This window comes from Cicer arietinum, chromosome 5, assembly GCF_000331145.2.
Source record: "Cicer arietinum cultivar CDC Frontier isolate Library 1 chromosome 5, Cicar.CDCFrontier_v2.0, whole genome shotgun sequence".
In the NCBI taxonomy this organism is placed as follows: domain Eukaryota; kingdom Viridiplantae; phylum Streptophyta; class Magnoliopsida; order Fabales; family Fabaceae; genus Cicer; species Cicer arietinum.
Window position 1 is genome coordinate 26,241,446 of NC_021164.2, and position 5,412 is coordinate 26,246,857.

The window sequence follows — 5,412 nt, forward strand, 5'->3', positions numbered from 1 at the left end:
GTTTACGAAAGTAGGTACCAGTAATAGATCATAATATTAGAACATAAGTACCAATATTATTTATCAAAATATGAGTAGTCATCAGAGCAACAAATTTTCAGCAGCAACAGAAGTAGCATGTAAGAATTATTACCACAAGTTATAATGTACAAGTTATAATGTCTCTCCCCCTTTGTCAGTTAATGCAAAAAGCAGTAACATGAGAGAGTAGCAAAATGAATTTTCTCCCCCTATGTTAGTAAACATAAGCACCGGGGATAATTATGGTTTCAGAGTAAACAAATATCAGTGTATCAGAGCAAAAATATATGCAAATTAAACAGATTACGACAATAGATTAGAGAACAATTGAATAAACGTGCTCATATGTCATATATGGAAGAAAATATTACAGCAATAACAAGACATTACAACACAACAAAGAACCTAAAAACCTAATCACCTAAACTAGGTTGTTCCTCACTATTAGCCAAGGGAGAGGTAGAGACCGTTGTATTACCCTCAGCAGGTGTCTCCTCAACGTGAGGTTCAGAACTATCTAGGGGGAGTGGGATTTTGTTCCTCTGTTGCTTGCCGGCCGATATCCGCAATATCTTCAAAAGATAGCTCAATGCCCAAATGAACTTGTATCGCATCAACATTCTGAACAACTGAGCTCAGAGATGTCTGGAGTGTCTTCAAAGCAGCTTCCATTCGATCATTTGACGCTTGCATCTTAGCGTTGTGAGCCGCCTGAGCTTCCATGAACTCTAGCATCTTTGCGAAGAACTCAGGAGTGGCTGCCACTGGGTCAGCAGCTTGTTGTGTAGAAGGCTGAACAGGTTCAACATTTGGTAGGGGCCTAATCCAAATACCATTCACCCTTTTCAATTGCATCTGATTGACAATTGATTCACCAAAAATAAGGGTGGTTTTTGAAGATTCTTCATCGACAAGTGACACCTTGAAATGTCTCAGAATCTTGGTTATTAACTGGGGATAGGGCAGCATCAGCTTGCTTTGCGATACTTCCAACATATGTCTCAGCACTATCCATGTCCAGCTCATCCTGAGCTCTTTGGACAATCCCCACAACAACAGTATGTCCAGCTTCTGGACGACAGCATGGTTTCTAGATCGGGGCACCAGCATCCGGGTTAAAGTGTACATAAGCATCCGAGGATGGACCTTCATTTGACCAATCGGCAGCGAAATAGTTTCGACAAAGCCTTCGACCATCAAGTCCTTCACATCAGTGTGTCTATCAAAAGAAATTTCCCATCCTTCATCTGCAGCTTCAGCTTCAGAACTGCCATCAATTGATTTCCCATGGAAGGGCAGTCTTGACAGAGTTGAGAAATCTTCAAACGACATGGAGATCCTCTTGCCTTTGACTTCAGCCTTGAAGCCATTTTCAGTGAGCTTGAAGGTGGAATAAAATGCTCTTATTAACTTCGGATAAGTGTCAAGTGTGGAGGAGAGGAAGTTTTCAAGACCATGAAACCTCAAATGGTCTTGGAAGGTAAATCCATCTGAATCAAAATAGGCGAAATCCAGAGTTCTAGCCTCATGGATTTTTCTTTTTAGGAAGTCAGGTGGAATAACAAAATTTGTAGCTTTATCTTTGGATGAAGAAGCCTTCTTTGGAGGAGGAGAAGAAACCGTTTTCTTCTTTTTCTGAGTAACCTCCTTCATAGCATCAGCCATGAGCTTCTCAGTAGGGGGCTCCTTTCTTTTCTATGATTTTCCTTGATCAATAGCAGCGGCTTTGCCCTTGTCTTTGGCAAGTATCTTGTGGTTAGGAATTGGAACCCGTTTTAACATGGTTGGTGGGGGAGAAGGGTTTCGCCCACTAGAAGATGAAGATGGTGATGGAGTTCTGGGTTTGGTTTGTTTAACACGAGCCATTGTAGGAGATGATATGTGTTTGAATGCAGAGATAAGTCAGGGATGGTTGGGAAAAACAGAGTATTGAGAAATAGCAGAGAGGTTTGAGAAAATCTGGAAAAAGTTGAGAAGAAATCGATTGGTAACTGTTCCTTTTTAAACCATCAGACGCGCAATCGATGTCCAAATCGATTATGTTACCGTTGTTGGAGAAGCACAACCGATTTAGTATTAATTGCATCTAACGGCTAGTAAAGGTATTCCACAACGGTCAATCGATGTCCTTTATTTACTCAATCGATGTCCAAATCGATTTCGTTAAAGTGGAGAAATTTGAAATATTGAACCAATCGATTTCCAAATCGACGCTCGGGCTGGAGTCTGGAAAACGTTCTAAATTTTGAAGTCTGGGGCCAACGCAATCGATTGTGCAATCGATTCTTTAAACTAAAAACTAAGCTGACTATCGATTATCCAATCGATTGATATGGGAGAAGTTCAAGCACCAGAAACTTCCTGTGATTTGGTACAAAGGGTCAGATCTCACTAGGATCTAAGAGTATGCGCTCTATGTTTATGCCATAACCAAGTCTCATCTGAATTAGATAACAAACAGCAGATAGTACTAGGCAAAGAATTAAAATCTAACATAAATGTTATTAATTCTATCACCAACTAACTTTATACCTTTGTCATCTTTATGCTCAATTACACAAGATTGTGATGAAAAACTTACCTGGAGACCTTTGGCACATAGTTGACTTATACTTAGCAGATTGTGTTTTAGCTCTTCTACGTACAAGCCATTTTTGATTACTGCAGTTGACTCATTGTCTATGTCACCAACACCACTTATCTTTCCTTTATTGTTTTCACCATATTTGACAAAATCTCCTTCATTTAATGTTAGAGACAAGAATTTAGACTTGTCTCCTGTAATGTGCTTTGATCATCCGCTATCTAGGTACCAAGAGTGCCTATTGGATGTCAAGCATGTTGGTATCTTGACCTCAAAATAACAGAAAATATATCAGTTTTCTTTACCAAATTAATCAGTATCAAGTGCACAGCGGAATTTAAATTTTGAGGCATGCAAAGTTAGCAATATAGAAAATTAAAGAGAGAGAGTTAGAGAAGAAAACACAGAGATTTATCCTGGTTCGGTTGTCAACAACAACCTACGTCCAGTCCTGAAAATCCAATCGGATTTCAGATTTTCTTCTCCTTCAATAGAAAGAATCAATTACAGATTGTCCAGTTTCCTCCCTGAAACCTATCTATCTTAATGATCTCTTTCCTATTGAATACCCTCTGATCCTTGTAGATACTCGTCAACCTATCACAGAATCAAAGTACGACTCTTTCTTGTTGAGCCCTCTCAACCAAGAAAGTAGCCACCAGTTTCAAGCTGGCTTTTCTTGCGTTCTATTTCGTTCAAAGATTTATTACAGAAAGAATAAAAGATTGTAAAACAAAAGGGTCTTCAATCTTTATGAATGTTGCTCTTCACAAATCTGGATATTCATGGATTGTTCTTGAGCACATTATCATTTCTCTTAGATTGTCAACAAACTGTATTGAGATCTGTAATCACAATTATGAAGTTGTTAGTTTGTTGCCATGAACCGTTTTGAGAGCATAAGAGAAATTATGAAAGTTATGAAAAAGTTATGTAAAAGTTCTTAGAAGTTATGAGAATAAAGATTGAAAGACATCTTATATAGTTTCTGAAAAACCAACTACGAAATCGATTTCCCAATCGATTTTGTAAAGTTATAAAATGAGCTAAATCGATTTGCCAATCGATTATCGCGATCTTGGTTTTCTTTAATCTTGAAACTATACAAGCTAATCGATTTACCAATCGATTCTTTAAAACAACACTTTTCAGTAAAACATGTCCAGACTTGCATAAATCGATTTCCTAATCGATTGCTGGGAAACTCTCTTAATAAAAGTAACTTCAATCGATTACTCAATCGATTTGCCAAGTCTCAGAGTTCACTGTGTTTTCAAAAAGTTTATTTCAATCGATTTGCCAATCGATTGTTTTCAAAACAGTGGCTCAGGTTTTTGATGTCAATCGATTTGCCAATCGATTTAATAGCATGTTCCTGAAAAGTTTTTACCTGGTGTTTAGTTCAATCGATTTCCCAATCGATTGCAACCAAACTTTAACAAAATTGAAAGTGTTAACAATTGATTGTCCAATCGATTGTATTTGTCACAGGTGAGGTCATTTTTCAAATGATACTTTGTCAATCGATTTGCCAATCGATTCCCTCAGCACTGGAGTGCCACTGTGACTCATTCAATCGATTTACCAATCGATGTGTTACCATCAGGTTTGATTTGTGAAATGTTCAATCGATTTACCAATCGATTACTCTCCAAATCAGAGGCTACTGACTTGTGCAGTTTTTCATTTTTAATTAAGCTAATCGATTGCCTAATCGATTACACATTCACAAACACTTAAGATTTCCTTACACCCTTGTTATGAAATCGATTTCCCAATCGATTTACATAGTCAGAATTCAACTTTTGTTGATTTCTTGTGTTCCAAGCAATTGATCCAAGTGTGTAGGATTGAATTGGTGTTCCTGAAATTTTGCTCAATTGAAATATTAGATTTATCATATTAAGTATGAATATTGTTGAATTGTGAATTATGTCAAAATTAGGAATCAAAGGATCAAAATCCAACAATCTCCCCCTTTTTGGCATAATTGACAATTCATACAATTGTAACTTGAGCATATCAAACCATTTCAAAATCATACCAAAGAAACCAATTCATAGCATTAAATATGTACCAATACAGATCATCAGAGCATGTGTCAAAATGTATCAAATCAGCATTACATTATTAAGTATCAGAGCAAAAACAAACAACATCAGATGCTCCCCCTTAATAATGCAACAACAAGCATATTATCAAGTTATCAAGTTATAATTTTTCTCCCCCTTTGTCAATTAAGGCAAAAAGGCAGAAAACAATTCCTCCCCCTATGTTAAAGAACATAAGCATAGGAAATGAAATCATATAACTTGTATATCAGATCAGAACAAAACAAATATGCAACAGATGTAGTATGGCAGTATTTATATGATAACAATTAATACATTTGCTCATACATATATATTAATAAAACATAAAACAGCAAAAACAGCAAGACAACCAAAAATAAGACAACACAAATAAGGAACTTGACCATCTAATCTCCTAGAGTGGGCTGGTTCTCACTATCATCCAGGGGAGAGGTAGAGACCGCTGTATTATCCTCAGCTGGTGTCTCCTCACCGTGAGTCGCAGACCGATCTAGAGGATCTGGCTGTGGTTCCTCAGTTGCTTGTCGACCAATATGCGCTATGTCTTCAAAAGATAGCTTGAGGCCTAGATGCGCTTGAATTGCAGCAACATCCTGAACAACTGATTTCAGGGATGTTTGGATAGATGTCAAGGTAGCTTCCATCCTTGCATTAGACTCTAGTATTTTGGCGTTGTGTTCCATCTGAGCTGCCATAAATTCCATCAGTTTTGCA